General features: G+C 34.1%; 1 protein-coding gene and 1 long non-coding RNA gene across 5 annotated transcripts in view; both read left to right on the top strand.

Moving 5' to 3' along the window:
- LOC119636673 (matrix metalloproteinase-2) overlaps window positions 1–20100 on the top strand; it is a 394606-nt gene that overhangs the window by 179559 nt on the left and 194947 nt on the right. The gene's annotated exons all lie outside the window — the stretch shown is intronic.
- The window catches only part of LOC119636676, a 95106-nt gene that overhangs the window by 20054 nt on the left and 54952 nt on the right, over window positions 1–20100 (top strand). The window contains exon 2 of one of the 2 annotated variants that reach the window (XR_005247165.1): window positions 19432–19937. The exons of the other annotated variant lie outside the window; for it this stretch is intronic. This is a non-coding gene — a long non-coding RNA (uncharacterized LOC119636676). Of the gene's footprint in view, window positions 1–19431; window positions 19938–20100 lie in introns of those variants that run through there. 2 annotated transcript variants of the gene reach the window in all.

The raw sequence follows: 20100 nt of genomic DNA, 5'->3' as shown, positions 1-20100 counted from the left end.
CATCTCTGCCTATTCGTACAATCGCTGCAGAAGACAAGCGTAATACGAAAAAAATGTCGAATATATTTTATGTGAAAGATTTAAAACAATTGAATGAAATTGAAATCTTCTTCGAATTCTAAATCTCATCATTCTTTAATTTACCCTCATGGAACCAAATTTCCAACTATAGATCTTCACTGGTTAAATCCAAACGTTTAGGTTATTTAAATTGTTGTTGGCGAAAACAAACCTGACCGGTTCCAAAATTTATATTTGTCCCTAGTCATTATAAAATTCAAAGACGCGAAGATTGGGATACTCTTGGTTCTAAATTTAGCTAAAAGTTTTCTGTTGTTTTAAATTTTCAAAAACTTTTACAGCTTGACACTTAATAATGAATGTTACTGCGTACTAAGTATGAAAGCCTCATATTGCTAAAAAGGGGTCCTCTTTTTAGTAAAGGAAAATTAACAAATAAAAAAAAAAGCAACGTATCCTTGGATGGAATTCTTACAACGATTGTTATCCACTCAGGAAGTGAATCTGGTTTCGGGGAGAGAAAAAGTTTTCCAAAAATCAATCGTTCACAGGTAAATATCTATTCGAAATGCGGTACAAGTGTCGATTAGATCGAAATAAATCTTTTCTAAAGCTCTGCATTTTTCTTAGCATTCAGTCTTAAAATAAGTATAAATAGCCGTTGAGATCATGTTATCGTAGAAGAGAAGTAAGTCATCTGAGATTCGTTTAAAACCTATTTGCTTCATAAGAGGTTTTATTTAAAATTGTACTCTTCTTCGCTTAAACCTCTCCGAGAGCGTAAACTCTACACGAATTGTGTTTTAGATGTGGTGTTTCTGTCCGTATGTAAATGACTTTACACTATTTATTATTTCACTAGCAACATATGAAGCAAAAAAAGAAAAAAAATATATTAAGCTATCTATGGCTGCGGTTGCATATGCCTTCCTAACTACGTGTACGTATAATTTTTAACAATTGCTATTATCATCTTTCTATTTGTGTTTTTCCTTCTTGCTTCCAAGCTTTAGGCAAATTTTTATACATTTAAATGAAATTTAATTGAAAGCAAATGACTTTTAAGAGACATATGCGTTCAAAAACATATAGATATCTATGCATAGTATTGTCATTATTCTTTGATAATATTGCGTGAGCTCATTAAGAGATTTTTCTCACTAGATGGTTTTTGGTATCATATATCGGCCAACACTAAGCAGTTTGAGTCATCTTTACTTTATATTTCACTCTAAAATTTGACAACGGTATTTTTAAAAGTGTTAATTGGTGTGAAAATGAGGAAATTTCCAAAGAAATTCGCTCTCCGTAAAGTTGCATTAATAGACCCCTGAAGTTGGTTTCAAAAAAGACCCTTTGAAAAAGCTTTTCACCATCTAAGCACGGCAGTTCTACACCCACGGAATTATTAGACTTCCTGGCAGAACGTTGTAGATGGTAATGGCTATAATTTACTTGACTAAAATTTATTTCGAATATATATATATATATATTCGAAATAAATATATATATATGTATGTTTATCGTTCTTAATTATATGTAGCTTTATATACATATATATGTATATATATATATATATATTTTTTTTTTTTTTGTGAGGTGGAAAACCTTCAACAGGCGCCCGTTAGGGCAGTGCGAGACTTTAACCCGCTAAAAACCACCCCTTCTATCCCCTACCCTGTGGCACGACCGTTTAAGTATACCTTCACAGGGAGGGTAGCCGTTGAGGCACTACTTAAAAGCCTACGTTGACGCTCTTCTTGTCTTTGCTTTCGCATAATGTTTGCGGCGAACATTCCCACCGCCTTCCACATATTCAGGTCGTGCAACATATTTGTCACCAGATTGTCGGGGAGAGATAAAACTCCAATTTCCGTCTGTAGTCTCTGTCGTTCGTTATAGTATTTCGGACAGACAAAAAAAACGTGTTCAGCGTCTTCGATGCACTTACGAAAACTACAGAATGAGTCCTGTTCTATTCTAAACCTATTCAAATATGACCTAAAGCAGCCATGGCCGCTAATTATCTGTCTCAAATAAAAATCAACCTCACCATGTTGCCTATTCACCCAGGGCCGTAAATCTGGTATGAGTCGCTGCGTCCACCTACCCTTACCCGCTCTGCTCCAGCGCTCCTGCCACTCTTCCACTAATCGCTGTTTTGCACGCTGCCTAGCTGCATCTGCTGACAGTCTGTGAAATTCGTCTCTATATAGGCCTTCACGCCTAGCACGCAGGTCGATTGGCATCATGCCAGCGATGACCAAGGCCGCATCCTCCGACACCGTCCGCTATGCGGCGCAAACCCTTAGGGCGCATAGCCTGTATGCTGCTTGTATACTTATATACATATATACATGTATATATGTGTATGTATATGTTTATAGTTCTATATTTATTGATATATATTAAATGCAAACATATATTATTATATATATTTTATATGTATATTCCTTTTTTTCGTTTTCTTCACACCCACTGCAAAGTGATTGTCTTAGGTTTATAAAGCGTTTGAGGCAATGCATTAGCATAGTGGAAAGCTTCAGAATTTCCCAAATAACAAGTGTATGTACTTAGGTAGACTTGTTTTTGTGCGGTAGATAGGCATGGCGGGAAAACAACAGCAAAAAAATTTTCACAAACTTCATAAAATGCTATAATCAATACTTTTCCTTTGGAGAGAGTGTCCCCATAAAAGAAGTCAAAGCTTAACGGAATAGCGAGAAAGTGCTTTCCAAACAAAATCAATACCGGCGTTTCTTCTTAATGCAGTTAATTTGTATCGTGCTATATCGAAATCGTGTTATACGAAATTCTTATACTCTTCCACTGAAACTAAAACTGCGTACGGAAAGACATAACTTAAACTTGGGCATAGCATAAATCTGAAAAATTTGTACTGTGTGAAACTCTATTCGTGTTATACCCAAATCGTGTTATAAGATATCTTGAATAAATGGAGATCAATGCAAAATTTATCGCGCGTATCGGAAACGAGTCATCATTCCATTATGGAATTATATTCCAAAGGTACATATGCATGGAAAAGTGGGTAAACTTTGTTTAAAAAAAAATTAAATTCAACATTAGGATAAAATAAAAAATAATGAAACCGATTACGATAGTAATTTTCATCTCAGATTATAGCTATCTCTTTTTTTCTGTAAAGTACTTATGTCTATAATCCTCTTGTCTGTCCATTGAAAACCTATTACCAATATTGATTTTTAAGGGCCATTTGAAAGTTCTACGTTAAGAGGATTGAAGGAAGGCCTTTAAGAATGATGTATGCGCCTTTGCTGAGCTACCTAGTTCGCGAGATGTGGGAGGGGGGGTTCTATAACTTTCATTCATAGGCTCAGACTATTACAATGAAAAGAACTGCACGTGTTTACCATTGACCGAACGGACGGGGCGGACGTAATTTAAGCTACCGAACGGGCATCCCTTAAGCTCAGGGCCTTTCTCTGTGCCCGCCCTGTCTATGCTGTCCCTTCGGCCCAAGAGTTTCACTGGGAGAGCTAATCTAGGGCTTCTTCTGAAAATTGGCTGAAACTCTTTTTATTAATGGTAAAGAAAGGCTAAAAGCAAAAATCTATTGTAAAGAATATTTACTTTTTGGAAATCGTGTTGTATCGAAATCGTGCTTTACGAATACCATATCAAGCGAAGGACGGACGCCTGTGATTAAACAAAAAAAATTTTAGTTTCATATGTTCAACGTGAAGATATATTCAATAAATGATCGCATTCTTGCGGTCTGTCTCCATCTCTGTACATAATTGTACACCGCATGAAAAAAGTTTTACTAAACAATTCGTACAAACAAAATAAATCGCGTAAAATGCATATCGAAACACAGCGCACAAAAGCAGGTACACGTGTGTGCAAACTTTCACATCACGATCACCCGATGAGTCGTTATTTATAATATTAAATGCTTTTCCCTTTGGTCAAAATTTAATTAAATCGATCGACAAGTTCATCCACAATTAATGAAAATATGAAAATTAACAAAGTAAGGTTTTTCCCTTTTGTTTCCGTTCCACACAATCTTTATTTTCTTTACCTGTAGAATCGTTCATTGCATTTCTGTATTTCATTTGCTTAATATACAATTATCGGTGTGCGAACAGCGCATGCATAATATAATACAATACTTATTGCTTGCTTACTTTGCAGTGCATATTTGAAAATTCTCACGATGCTGATAGCACGGGTATATGCACCAAATTACGTTCATTTAATAAGTTAATTAAACTTAGGTAACTTGTTGCGCGTATTATGAACGAGGAATCTGAATAAAGACGTTTTAATTAATTGCTTTTCTCATTTTGCAACAGCCTGAGATAGCGTATTAATAAAAGTTGAAACTTTAGCATATATGACCGCCATATAGAGATCGACTTTATATTGTTCGATTGTTCATTTCTTTTTGATTTCTATAAAGATAGAAATTTGAAAAATTGGTAAAAAGCAAGATGAGTATTAGTGAATGTGTGTGGTTTGTGTGCGTACAATACAATTTCCATACCTGTGTTAATGATATCGAACCGAACACTTGTTTGGGCTTTCTCCACTTCTTCCTGCATTGTATTGTTCCCAATATGCGAGTAGAAGAGCGCTGCCTTCGTAAAGTTTACGCCTCAAGTTCAATTGCTACCTTCTTAATAAAGTCTCAAATATTATAATTTTTATTATTATTATTATTATTATTATTATTAATTTAGCCAGAGAATAAATTCTAAGATTAAAGTCTTAAAGCAGTAGCATCTACGGCTATCGGCTTTATTAAAAACAACCGCATTTGAGATTCGAACCCACGACCATTGAATTTGTTAGTCGAGACTCTACCTACTCGGACACTCAGGCGGATAATATCAAATAATCCAAAAGATATAATTCATGCAAGCCGAACAGATGGATAGCTTCACGTCATGTTCAAAATAAAGTAATTTAAATTAGCCTTAATATATTATGGGCCGGCCAAGGGCCAATTCGACACTTTATCTCCTTAAAAGGTTCCCGCGGATCCGCTTGAAAACACGCTTGTGAATTAGGTTTTGCGGTAAAGAATTTTCCAGTACAAAAGAGTTAGGAAGATATCGCGTTCACAAGGAAACAAAACTAAAAATGCGGCTCAAACATCGAATATGAAGCTTTACTTAGGTTGCTTTTATGCTATTATGTGCTATACACCAACTGTCACACCTGTCCTATGTTATACAACCTACTCTGTTTAATCGTCTATGCTTTTGCGCCTCATAGAGATTTCTAAATCCGATTAAAAAGCACATCAATCAAGAATATGAACACCATATATAACATTCTTTTTCGATAAGTTAAACTTTTTGTATATATATTAAGTTCCTGGCATCGTCCTATGCATGTGTATGGAATTGCATTACATATCGGACTTTGCTCTTCTCTCTTAAGCAAAAGGATAGACAAAGAATAGTAAAAGATTTTTTATTGAGAATTTTGCTTTCGCTCTCTCTCTCTCTCTCTCTCTCTCTCTTAATCAACATGAATACAAGCTCTATTTATGGGACTTAAGTCACAATTATCTAGGCTCTAACAGTCTTGTTCTGAGCCGAGTCACTCATAGATAAATAATTTTTCCTGCCGCCAAACAACATGAAAATCAATCTTGTTACCTCCGACGTATAATCATAAATGTAGAGGTTCGAAAAAAAACATGACCTACTTATAATCTACTCTTCAGCAAATCATTCAGAATTTTTATTATCACAACAGAATATATAGTGCAAGGACATAAAGAGAAAATTTATAAAAAAAATTGGAAAGAAAATGTTAATCAAAACTGTACGAGAAGTGAAGAAAATGTTATTACCATGTTTTTATTCAATTTCCTAGAAAATAAGTAGAGAAAGGTAGGCTTATAAAAATCTATTCTTTTTTTATTCATTTACTCGTTAGGTGCTTGCAAAAATGTTGATCAATTTTTCACTTAAAAAACGCATTTTTTTTTTTGCAAAACTGGTGCAGTGTATATTAGTCAAAATAGTTTCCATCGTTTTTTACAATATTTTCGGCAACCTGACGATATCATGTCGACACTGTTCACTTGGGAGCGATCCAACCAACGACCCGCGTGCCAGGCAAGCCATGCTGCACGGATCTGAACAAGTGGTAAACAGCAGGCGTCATGTCTGGATGAGTATGCTGCGTGTGACAGAACTTCCCATTCGAGATGCTACAGTGTATCCTGGAGAATTTTTCCAAAAATAACATTTTCAGTCAATTCGTGTCGACGCTTTTAAACCCTAAACCGAGAATTGGGTTATGATAGAGCAGCATCACCATAAGCCTCTGAACGTGTCTGAACGGATCTTCGGTCTTCGGCAGCAAGTTTCCTCATCCGAATCTGAATGAAAAGTAGAGAATTTAGAAGAAGAAGAATTTTTTGCGTTCCAATATGAAATGGAAAACTGTTCCATTATGTCGAGAAAGGGCGAAACCATCGATTTCAAGCGTCATGTACGCTAGTATTTTCCATTTCACTTTTACTTCTCAAACTCGCTGATCAAGATTTTTGCAAACACTTGATTTTAATCGAATTCAATAGATTGCAGCATGAAAAAGTTTTAAAACATTAAAACAGACATAAGAATTATTATTTTAAACTAATAAATATTAATAATTTATCCTCAATGTATTCAATTTTTTAACGTTACAACCTCTTCTGACATTTCATTTTGTGGTTTTCGCAAGCTAACAATCCGGCTTTGGCGTAAAATAAATATTCGACAGTTTTGTTGTTGCTTTTGTTTCGGAATATGAAGTGAGAAAAACGTAGACAAGCAAACATTGAGCACAGATTGTGTGACAATTGAAAGAAGTAGAAATTCAAGAGCAACGCTGGAAAGGCAATTTTCCGCTTCCTGTCAACCTTGCTGCAGTCACCTTCTTCCCTTCCGTTCTTTCTATTCCGCTATTGAGACGCACTCAAGTAATGAAAAGTAATAATTCCTACCTATCTGTTGTCTACTGTTTCCTTTAATTTTCTTCCCATCCTTCTCACATTCGCAAGCGCGATTAATTCACTTTATAGACTTCAATATTATTGCTTATCAAGTCAATGTTTTGCTTCAAACACATAATATTAAATTCTTCGAAACAATATTAAGGTAAAGATTTGCTAAAAATGTATTTTGTTATTTTTTATACTTTTCTGTTTATATTTTTAGTATACGCTTTTAGTAAAAGAAAAAAAAATTTTTTTTTTTTTGAGGAAAACATATAGTCACGCATATATCATATCTCAGAAGCACTTGCTTTTAATGAGCAAGCCATACATTCATATTATAATACTTTGGATCTTGGCTGGTGTCTTAATTAAAAAGTTTTCGTTTTTAACTCCCTTCGGAGAAGAGTAGAGAAACAGCATGGAAAATCGAAAACAATAACAAACGGAAGTTTCAGTTAAATGTAATGAAAAAGTTTTGTTGCACTAAAAAGTAAAAAACAAAAAAAAAAAAAGAAGGAATAATAAAACTAAGACGGGAGTTTGGGAAGTAACTAACAATAGGTGATATAAAGAAATAGTATTTTGAAAAAATATTTTCCAGAGAAGAGTCAATGATTAAACATATCTATATCTATTATTGCAAACCGTAGTTCCTCCCACTATACCAGAGAGTACAATTATTAACGATTGTAAAGACACAGAATCTAAGAAAAGTTTATAACTGAAGTTCTTAAGCACATAACTAGGAATTAAAGTTTTATTAGAAAAGTAAACTCAAATGTAAAGTTAACTTTACATTAATGCAGTGGGCAAATTAGTCTTGGCAAAGTTCGACTTTATTCAGCAGCAGAGTCTAGTTCAAATGTTGTTCACTTACTCCCATGTTTTGCAAATATATCAATGCCTTTTTGATAGAATAGATTTATCAGGGCCTTGAAACATACATTTTACTTGCCGCAATGACCTTAACATTCAGTGTCGAGATATACTGATATATTATTATATTATTATATTATTACTGATATATATATTAGATACAATTATGTGTTGCACAGTACCCCAGCGTAATTTTTTTACTTAAAAGAATCCTAAAACTTATGGATTTAATAGATTGCTTTCCTATAGTGCAAAAGCATTCCTGAATATTTCTATAAAATGTTTCTAAAAACATTTTCGGTTGGGCCCTGAGTGCCACGTGTCAAGGTCGTAACTAGATATTGTAGCATTAAGGACAAACATATGAAGGAAAGACCCGATCATCGATAGTTGATGAAATAGATAGAACGCTTAACAGAGGGTCGTAGAGATGATGAAGGAAAAGGCCAGCAAATGCTCAACAGAGCATCATCACACATTAAATGTAGATGGTGTAGCAAAAAGGTAAGGGCCCCCAGTTAGGGAACCCATTTAGCGAAGCAAATCAGTCCAAGCAAGGATTATGCCACAGTATGTGACAACGATCTAAAAACTGAGCAAGGAAACATAAAGCAAAAGAGCCCTAAAATCTATAACATATGTTATTAAGACGATGGCTTTTTAATATGTTTTCTTGTACTCTAAAGGTTCCCAATTTCATCCAGAACTTTGTTGCAGTGGACTGGTAGAATTTCGATCAAGCCAATATGTATTTTCCCTTTTTTCATGTTTTTTGCCTCGAACTAAGATCAAGACTCTCCATAACATTCAGGCATTCTTTTCCATCTTCCATCTCCAGAGTTTCCGTTAATAAAAAGACTGCGCTAAAGAAAGAATTATTTAAGAAAAAATTCTGCTCTGAACTTACTGGGACTTCGATTCAGATCAAAGATAAATTGCGAAAATCTTTCAGAAAAAGAAATCTTCCAGTCATGTTCTTTCTGGAGTCTCTAAAGCTTTCTTGAAGCGAGGAGCGGAATTTTTCCTTCGTTGGAAAACTTTTGTAATAAAATAATTCCGGTGTAGCCTCAGTGGTTATTCCGGGCATCCTTACCTTCGTTATTTATATCCCTCACCTAACCAAAAATCCTATTACCTCTTGACGTTATAATTCAGTTCCCTCTTATTAATTAATTTATGCCATTAACTAAAAGACATAGTTCGAAAAATAGAGAAAGGAGCCTCATTTCCTCCGAAGAGACTAGCGGCTAAAAACTAAAATTTTCATGCCTATAGTTATAGTAACCTAAATAATCTGTGACGGGAACGGACGGTCTTCTTTCAAAATATGCTCAATTCGGCACCTATAGTACGTAGCCTCAGCGGATAAAAACGGATTTTATGTCGGACAGTGGGGTGTTGCCTAATCGACGGTTCAATCCAGAAGGAAGAGGACATGTAAACTTCTTCCCCACTATGCCTCTGTGCAAAGTCGAAATGGCAGTACCAATCGATTAGTCGATCACACTCGAAGTATGTCGACTAAGTTATTTCTAATGTGATATTTCCAATTCAGTCCGTTCTACCTAAACAGTACTTACTTATTACAGTGTCTTCATAATACTTAGAGGCGAATAACAATTCGATTGCTATAAAAGAAAATGATTGAAAAGAAAAATATATTTATCCTACTTTAAATACATTGTAATAACCTGTACGACTAAAGGTAGTCCTGCGACTTCGGTGCTGCAAAGATTTCGCCAAAATGATCACACCTCCACCGTTCATTGGCGAGTGCAGTCGATTAAGGGATAATCGGCAATTAACTCGAAATTGCGAATAAGGATAATATTTGAAAGAAAGCCTTATAGCACGAAAACCCAAACTTGGATCGTAACGTTTAAATCCCACTCAATTAATTTCTCAATGGAATATTATGGAAGATGTAGTCTTCGGCAGCTACCTAAGTCGTTATTTAAAATTTTATCATATTTTCGAAAAAGTCAACTTTATCCCAGTAAGGACCTCTGTATAAAGTAAACGCAATCCTTTCATGTCAATAGTTTGTACAAAACAAAATTTTCCATAGTTGGGTCTTCGAGCTACTCGTCAGGAAAAACTTTAGTTAGATCGACACAAGGATTTTACAATTTACGTCACCGATGGCTTAAATTGGTCAAGAAGCGGCAGGTTTCGCGATGGTAAGGTATACTTTTCTGGTCGTACAATATACTTTCTGAGACAATTAAGCGTCTTATAATATACTTTCTGAGACAATTAAGCGTTTAAAGACAAGCGCTGAAAAATTCAGCTCCAACGAATTCAACTTTGCTCAAGCGCTTACATTTGAACTCATGAAAAAATGCATAGATAAACGTTTCAATTTTACATTTGCAAAGCTATTGGGGCATTCCCCAATAAATTTCTGGGTCTCTCTTAGCCTTCTCGTAGAGCTACTTGCTGTTTTCATATAGTTGTGTTTATGTAAATTAGTATAGAATAGTTTAGCATTTAAAGATAATTCTCGTCATTATAATCAGATGGACTCAATGGATTCCTTGAAGAGGGAAATACAGCAAACAATGTAATTTAACTAAATTTGACTCGAATACAATACGAATGCTTTTGTTTGAATTTTTAAATTTTTTTTTTTTTTTTTGTTTCTTTGCAAAAGGAAGAAAAAAAAAAAAAAGCGAAAAATTGTTGAGAAAATACTTTGAGAAAATATTTAAACATCAAACAATACGAACCACAAAATTATGCCCAATCAGGAAATCTATTGTTTTCAGCCAAAGGCGAAAAGTGCACAACGACGTAGTCGTACCGACTTTGATTTTTTTTTTTTTTTTTCTTTTTATTTATTTATTTTTTGTTTTTTATTCTTTTTGCTTTCTCTTTATATAACATATAATAGCATAAGTTTGTAAAGTGTACACCTAACGCAACCAGCCATCTTATATTAACTAAAAAACAATAGAATTTTAGAGTTGAAGACGGGAAAAAAAAAAAAAGAATTCTAAATACCGACATAAACATATGAAAGGAAGTTGCCAGCTAGAGAATGGAACATAGCGAACATCGTACACGGAGAAGTATCTTTCTGACTTTCTCTTTAGCTTATGTTTTAGTTTTTCTCTTTCTACGCTTATCTGACCTCTCTTTCCAATTATGCCAACAAGAGAACAATAAAGTCGTGCACAATCTTTCCATCACTGCCGTAGACGGAATGAATGGCAACCATTATTGTGCAATACAATGAATACAATAAGTAAGTATTTGTATAAACGTGTTCATGTGTGCGTTTGTATGCGTATGTGGGTAGAGGAAGAGAGAGAAAAAGAGAGACAGTGAGCAACAGAAAGAGTGGGAGATAGGACAGTGGGTTTGATTTAGGGATTATTTAGCCTTAGTTTGAAATAAATTAAATAACTGAATGATAAGATTTTGTGCCACTTGAAGCGAACAATAGTTTTTAGTTTTGTGCTAGAAATGTATGAAATCAAAAACAAAAAGAAAAAATAAAAATAAAAGGCGGAAAACCTAGAAAAAAACTATGTTAAGTTTTATTTTCCGATTTTCCAACAATTTCATTTGGTTCTCTCTCTCTCTCTATTCCATATTTTCATTTTTTTTATTTTTTTTTATCTATTTTCGTACTCAACGTATTAAAAATTGCTGACATGTACACCTTTCAAGTTTGTTAAAAGCCCACATACAGATATGTATATAAGTGGGTAGTATATACATATATATACTATCTTTGTATACGTGAATGTAAAAGTATTACGGCCGTTATAAAACTAAATACCATGAAAAATTCAAGAGTAGGCGCAACAACAACAACGACAACAGTAACAATGAGCACACGGCGTTACATAACCCAACAGAAAATATCTTGAAAAGCTCTTGTGCTTAACAAAAAAAGAAAAAAAAAAATTAGAATGAAAAACTGTTGTTTTTATTGTTTTTTTCTTTTTTTTTTTGCAAAGCATGCTTCAATATACATATATGTGTACATGTGAAACAAGCCAAGTGCCGGCTTTTGCGGAAAACGTGTTCAATGGTTATTTTTTCGTATTCCTCTCTAACGCATAAGTTTATATTTTTAATAATTCTTCACCGTTCTCGTTTCTCCACTTATTCGGATCGCTATACTCTAAACACCGTTGCAGCAAAGAAACTTAGACAGAAAGGGAAAATTAATAAAAAAAAAAGCGAGAAAGAAAGAACGACGTGATTGTTTTGCTCTGGATTAATTAAACATTTTTTTAGGCGATAGTAGCACATAAAGAGGAGTTAACTTTTCAACAAATTTTCTATATAACCTCTGTCAAAGAAATAGTCAGCAATAAACGGGAACATGCTTTATAATTAAACATTAAAATTTTTGTTACTTCTTTAACACTAGAACTGCCGGCATTGTGCCTAAACCGGTTTCTATCAAAAGGATTCATTTCGGTCCCATTCTTTGCTATATTGCTGCAGTTATAAAAATTACGATAAAAGTGGTCCATCGATTAAGAATCCGAGATTAAAAACTCGGTAAATTCTACTCACATTAACCCACAATAGAGGAGAAAGAGAGCCGTGAAGATATTTCGAAAGATCAGCTGCGAAAATAATCACTTCTGGTAGAAATATGCATATGTCGTTGAAATTTCGAAAACTAGACTACAACTAGGTATAAAAATTCTGACTGTAGATAGTGTCATCGAAAATTTTTACGCGACTTTTTTGACGATTAAAAATTAAAAAGAATTAAAATAACCTACATGGTGGGTTTAGTGTTAAAGCGCTTTGGAGTTTAGTTCGGTGAATGAACAACTCTCTAAAAAAAGGGGTCTCTATAACAAATCAATCAAAGGTTGCGTGCGAAAATTTATTTTCTAAACACAATAAATTTAGACGCATAGGCAGTCATACTGGAGCTGTGTAGAGGCAATCGGGTCGCATTGGCGGATGATGAGAGTGGTTGTGACGGTGGTTACCGATGTGTCAAAATACCATCATAAGGTAATTAAAGTTTAAAGAGAACGTCATTGTCGGATTGATTCAGATTTATTTTGAGTGTTTTTGGATTCAAGAAACTCCTGACTGTACTCTACAAAGAGCTTTTAAATCGGATATAAGTTGAATTAGACTCGCCTTATTTTTCCACCGTGGAATTGCTGCCTGCTGATTGCTCCCTCGCATTTGATATTTTGCTGGTCATCTGCAACACTCGTCCGCCGTCGATGTTTATCCAAGGATAAAAGTTAAGAAAAGGAAAAAGGCCGTTTCCACACATCGAACGCAGGTGGATGTTACCATACCTTTCCTCTTAGGTTAATCTTACCAAATCAGTCAGATTTTCGGCAAACACCAAATGTTATCAGCCCACGAAGTCATATCAGTCCTTGTGCGAGTACAAAGCACATTCACAACATTTTTCTACAAAGATCTTTTTCCCAAACTTACTTTCACGAGTATAGACAGATTCATACTGCTTGCAACAAAATGTAACTAAGACCAAAAGAGACAACAAACTATACAGATTCTTGCCTTGAAATTAGATACTCTTAACTTCGTTCAGTGCTAAAGCAGTTGCAACAAATCTCTTGCTTGATATATGGACCAAGTGGCATATAACAACGTTAATACTATAAAAGATATATTAGCACGCGCCCTTGGATATCTTAACCCGGCTTGGTTGAATTTTCTGATTTTATTGAATGACTTCCGACAAGTGTCGGTTCGCATTTCCCCTAATCAAGGAAAAGTTCTTCGTTTAATATTTTACAACTCGAGAGACTCTTTCAATAGACTTGAGCAAGCAAATTATTATCAACAATCATTAATTCAGTCGCGATCTAAAATTTGTCAGAATTTAAAAATTAGTTCATTTTTGTTAAAAACTGCGGACTAATTCCTAGCACTTTTTTGACAAAATGTATTTTTTAAATACTTAAAAATTTTTAATTGAATTGAACTCCATTTAGGTTTTCCCAGTGACACTACAACAACTACAATTCGAACATAACTTACTTTTAAAATTTTATGAGATGATATTTTATGGATGGATAGAAAAACAACATGATTTTGTGTTGTAATAAAATTTAATTAAAAACCATCAATATTTTGCTGCTCCAAACAGAGTCACTTACTAAGTAAGTAAGCGGACGGGTAAGTGAGTGAGTGGGAGAGTGAGCAAGCGAGCGAGTGAGCGAGTGAGTGAGTGAGTGAGTAAGTGATTGCATTTCAAGTTAATTGAGTCTATATGACAAGCAATAAAGCTTAAACATTGCTACATACATATATGCTTATGCCCCAATATGCGTATAGATTGAAAAACAATGAAAAAAAAAAAGAAATATATTTTGCTTTACTCGCCTGTCAAGTTATTGTCATCGGCGTTTGGGAAGTTGTACGTTAAAAAAGTTTTCCATACAATAACACAAATATGTTCTACATTTTAACAATATTATATTTATAGTTGTTATTTTTTATAAATCATCATCTACTAAACAAATACATACAAAAATACATATACGTATACGTGCATATATGTATGTATGTATGTATGTATTCGTCCCAACTGCTCAGTGTTCCCGGTTGCATTTGTTTAGTTGAAAGCAAAATTTCATTAGTGCTGTCACAACGGCAGCAATATGGCAAACGCTGCGTGTAATAACTTTCTCTCTCTCCCCCTCTCTCTCTCTCTTTCTCTCTTTCCTTTTTCCGCTTTAAACATGCTAACATTATGTAAAGGAATTCTTTTATAGAAGCGATATATACATACATGTATATATATATGTATATATATATATATGTGTATATGTACATACATACAAATTAATGGAATAAATTGATTGTGCGGTGGGCGCTAACGGCAAACAACATAAGAACACAGCCAAATAAAAAATGTCGTTTACAAAGTGGATTTATGGTCTTTTTACACGGTACGCTAAATACTAACGCATTTCTTGTATTTGTAACGCCATCGTACGTCAATAAAGGCATAGACCCCGAAGAGCAGATACCTTGTCTGCCATGGTTCGATTATGATTTGGATTTAATCAAATCTGTTCATCTCCTCTGCCCGTTTATCTTAATTCCCTGAAAACTACTTTCCAACCGAAGCGGATTATTTTATATTCCTTTGTGTGCAAAGACGCCGCTTCACTTCCTACCTTTCATGTCTATTGTGGTTTTCCCACAACGGGTCAAAAAACCTTAAACGGTAATGCGTAAAATTAATTTATTGGAATTTATTTTTTTTATTCCCCTACAGAGTCTAAGGGATATTAATTTTGTGTGGGTCAAGAACTTACGATCGTTCTCCTCTCCTTTTTCTGTAGTACGGATCTTCTCAGAAATATATGCTGAATCTTGCTTGTTTGCCTATCCATCCACCTCTTTGCCTACTATCTTGATGTTTACTTGCTTGGCGTTTATCGATACTTTTTTATATTTAACCTACAGATCCCGAATTTGTGAACACTTTTGATGAAATTTGGAACACAGACGTGCTTGAGCCCAGGGAAATTTTCTTTCGAATTTCTATGAGAAATTTGTATCAAATGGGTAACTTTTTTGTGGGGGCCTCTCGATATGTGGATTTCTAATATTTGATGATGAATATCATCTGCCCATAATAGTGATCGGATCTGAAAATTAATTGCACCAAATTTAAACAAAGTTGATCTATTTTTTTGCACTCCACCCTTATATACAAACGATCCATTGAAAGGTAAACCTTTATTTTTGCTACTTAATGATGATGAAAATGGATGAAGGACAATGAGTAAGATCTTTGGAAAAAAAATAAATTTTCCTATATATGAATCATGTCAGTTCACTTTTTTTCCATCTCTTGGAAAAATATAATTCTTGATTTTTTTACTATGAAAATCAATGAATAGCTCAATCAGAAGGAGTGGTGTAGGGTACATAGAGATCAGCCTTATCCGATTGCGTTTTTTTTTTTTCTCTTTTTTAAAAACTTAATAAAAATCTCGCTATCAAGTGTTATAAGAAGTGCCGAGAGCACGAGATATGCTAGAAAGGAAGGCTTGCCAGCCATAGTGCATAGCGGAGTTTAACCAGAAACTATTCGGAAATTATTTTCCAAGGTTAATATTTTTATTATGGTTTCCGTACAAATTTGTCCGTTAGAAAGGCGTATGTATGTTATAGTTTTCGACTTGTTACACTGCAAAATTAAGTGCACTATGTATCTTCACTTCATGACAAAAAATAAATAAATAAATAACAAATTTGTTTAGTGAGTACTCCATGACATTGGCTGCAAAAATATGATGTATGAAGCTGAGTGCTAACTAAATGGAACTTGACATCGAATGAATGACTAGAATTTTCTTCTTTTAATGCGTAACGAAGCGTATAGAAAGTGGGACATGATTTTTAATTTTTCGTTATTAATTTCTTGTACTTACGAGGATTTTAAAATTTCATGTGAAAAAGGAAACCTTTGATTGAATCGAAGGCAACTTACTTTCAATAAAGTGACTGCAACAAATAAGTATTTATTTCATGAATAATTGCTTTGATGCAGAGACTGATGCATTGAGAACGTTTGCTTCATTACACACGTGACACTATACATATGCTTTTCGTGTAAGTGCAAGTGCTTGCTTTTGCTCTTTCAGTCAAAGTAAAATGTTAAAAATGTAGTTTTTTTGTGAACGCTTAAGTGCTTTTTTCATATTAACTGGCAGCAAAAACAACAACAACATCAACAGATAATGCTTACCGTAACATTGTAACCTTTTCAGCACATTCATGTAGGCACGCACATCTGTCAACGAGAGAAAACGTTGGTGCTACGTTCTTACATTTACAAATTGAGAGATGAATTTGTGTAAAGAGTCTATCCGTCCGTCTATAACGCATGGACATTTTCTGGGAATGTATTGCAGCATTTTCTTTTAGTATATTTCTTTGAAAGTTATGAATGGAAATCCATTCAATTTTCCAACAAACTTTTAAGGCCTTGGCATATAGGAAGGGAAGAACGGCACAGATTTATATAAACTTTTCCCATGGGTACCATTGACGGTTACAAAAGCAATAGCAACGGTAGCGAACTATGCAAGTCATAAACATTGATATATGCATGAATAAGTTAAATACTGTCATATACATAATATAATGCCCTGTCCTATGCAATCCAACAAGCGAACAACTGTGCGGAAAAACTGTTAATTACCTTTCATGATGAAAATCCAAACGAAAGTGAATGTAAATCTGCATGGCTTCGAATGAGTGACTTTGAGTACACGCTCAGAGAATAAAGTTAATTGCGTACGCAAAGTTACCTTTTAATATAGTGATAATTATGCTCATAAATTTTATTAACTTAAACTTAGGAATAATTTAATTTATTAAAAATCTACTCTAGAGATATTTCAATTAATTATCCTTTAGTAGCCTCTCCAGCCTATCCACTATCGCCAATTTCAACGACCTTTAGTATTAGTATAAGTTCTTCTTATTTAGGGAAAATGATTAAAAATTTTGAAATTCTCGAAAGCCTGCCGCGGTAAAAAGTATTCGAAGGGTTAAGAAATTACCTCTTATCATAAGGAAGATAGTCAAGTAGTAATAGCGATTTATTTAATTAGCTACTTATTCGCCTCTTATAACGAGAAAATGTTTCCCTCCCATAAAGTGGAATAAAATCGAAATTTCTCTCTCTCTCTCTCCATTACTTAACTCTTTGTTCTTTTATGATAAGGGCATCATAATAAATCAGAATATCATTAAATGATTTATCTACACTTCTATTAGGTAGAATTTTGTCATGGGGCTCTCTTTAAGGTGAGGCCTTTCGTTTCAATACTTCACTCCAGGACGTAAATGTTTTTTTTTTTTTTTTTTTTGGCCTCAGTATGTAGTAGCTACAGAGTTTGTTAGCAGTTCATAAGATATCTATGGAAAATATGATAAACCAGCATAGCGATATTTTCGCTTTGATAAATTTACTTGTGATCTAAGGAAGTTATGAGGCGACTTATGTAAGTCTGAAAAATATCCGAGCGTAGTTATGCTCGATGAACGTTGGCATCACTTCGAGATCAATGCATTGATTGATTTAAGTTTACGTAATTAAAAATTTGCAAACGTAAAGGGCAACAAAATTATTATTGTTCGGCTAATACAAGTCAGCTACTTATAGTAGGGAAGCAATCTTAAAATTAGTTATCTATTTTGTAGCTCAAATTTCTTTGATCGATTAATAATATTAATAATAAGCAGCAAACTCATATTTAATTACATTGTACAATCACACACATTCAGTACCTACTTATATAATTACTTTATGGAAATTAATTTAAATCATATTCTGATGAGTGGATTGTTATCATTTTGAACGGATCGGAAAGAAGAACAAACAATAATAACTATTAACGCTTTTAACGTTAAAAGACTTAAATAAACCATAGTTGAAGCGATAGACGGGTAACTCAATTGAAATATAGCGCCTCGACGTTTGCTTTGACAAATTATAATTAATTTCATTAAGTGAACCTGTTGAGTATGTTGACATGCGTAGCTAACTTAAACATAAAGGCGAGTCCAAGTGCAAGCCTTCGGTTATACAGACTTGGAATATATATCAATTGCAAATGTTTTACATATGGAAACAGAATATAATTGGAGTTCTGCCGTAGCTACTGTAAAGCAAAAAAAAAAAAAAAAATTGTTTTTACACTATTAACCATACTATTGACGCGTGTTCTAATATTGGCTTAACCAGCTTAAGCCAGCTTAACAGGTCTCTTATAGGTCTTTGCCTAAAATCTTAATAATTTCTCCCTCTCCCCTCCCCACCCCCCACTTCGAAAGATATCTTAACGTTCATTGCAGAAGACGTATTGATTATTCTCGTGGGTCTCGAATGTTACAAAACCGGCTAAAGGTGTGTCCGTAACGACGAATACTAAGCTCAGTTCGTTCGCTTCACAATTGATGAATTCTGTAGCTACCTAGTGAAGTGTTTAGAGCGTTTCGAAGTTAAGATTTCTTCGCTTAATGCCGCCATTGCTGTATTCGATATGTTAAGGTTGACACTCTGGCGGCCGCAACAGCTTAAATGGCAGAAAGTGCGCAACTAAGGGCTACTAAGCCTAGCGAAAATGTAAATTTTTTCGTCCCTTCCGGTCTTCTCAATCCGAAGATACTCGCTTATATAAGCTAAATATTTGTAGAGCGTTTAAAGAGAGAGAGAGTGAGTGTCACTTAGCGTCACCGTCGTGAAAATAAAGTAAAAATTATCACTTTCCTTTTCCTGCTTTTTCTTTTCAAATCATGGCACGGGGGATAAGCAGGTTAACTGGAACAGCAAACGATCTGCTATGTTGATTGTTAGCTGGCTTTAAGAAGTATGTAAGCAACAAGTCTCGCTATTAATTTTTATCCTTTAACGATTCTTCTCATTTAGGTTTAAATTCAAATAATTCTAAACTAAAATATTGCTTACATCACTAAGCAACTAAGCAACGCCTCAAAGTATAAATTTAATTAATGATAATTTTTTTTTTGTTTTTTTATTTCTTTCAAAGGTAAGTTCATCTCAACTTCATCTCAACTTTATCTTGAACATGACAAGATTCTTTTTGTCTTGACAAAGCAAAATCCATTGAGTTTGATCAGTAGGTAAGTAAGTGCTTGAAGACACATTTCATCACAAAGTTGATCATGAAATTTAAAGCATACAATTTCATCAAAATTAAAATAGGGTAAGAAATAAATTCTTATAAATTGTTCGAAACTCTCTCTCTCTCTCCTTTATAACATTTCCCCTCGCCTAAGAGTCCTTCAAAAAGAGCATTCTATAGATAAGCAGCAAGTTAAGGATTACACGCAAAATATTTTGTAAGTAACGGCGTTAATAGTAGTAGTAGCAGCAGCAGCAGCAGCAGCAGCAGCAGCAGCAATACCAGCTGCACTATCATCATCATTGAATGTGAAAAAGAAGGATTTAAAGTCAATTTATCTTATGGATTAAATGATGATGAACACACGGGCCATGGAAAAAATGGAGAAAAAGGGCGAGAAAAAAAAAAAAAATACATCAGCTGAACTGAAAATATATCGCTTATATTTCGCTTGAAGCGAAGTAAGCAAAGTAAAAAAGAAGAAGAAGAAGAAAAAGCAGAAGCAAAAAAAAAAAAAAAAAAAAAAAAAAAAGAAAAAACCGCCCTTTTATATGAGTCTAATGGAAAATTTTT

Source organism: Glossina fuscipes, unplaced genomic scaffold (assembly GCF_014805625.2).
Source record: "Glossina fuscipes isolate IAEA_lab_2018 unplaced genomic scaffold, Yale_Gfus_2 28, whole genome shotgun sequence".
Lineage (NCBI taxonomy): Eukaryota > Metazoa > Arthropoda > Insecta > Diptera > Glossinidae > Glossina > Glossina fuscipes.
Note: the sequence above shows the minus strand (reverse complement) of the source record. Positions and strands in the feature narration are given on the sequence as shown.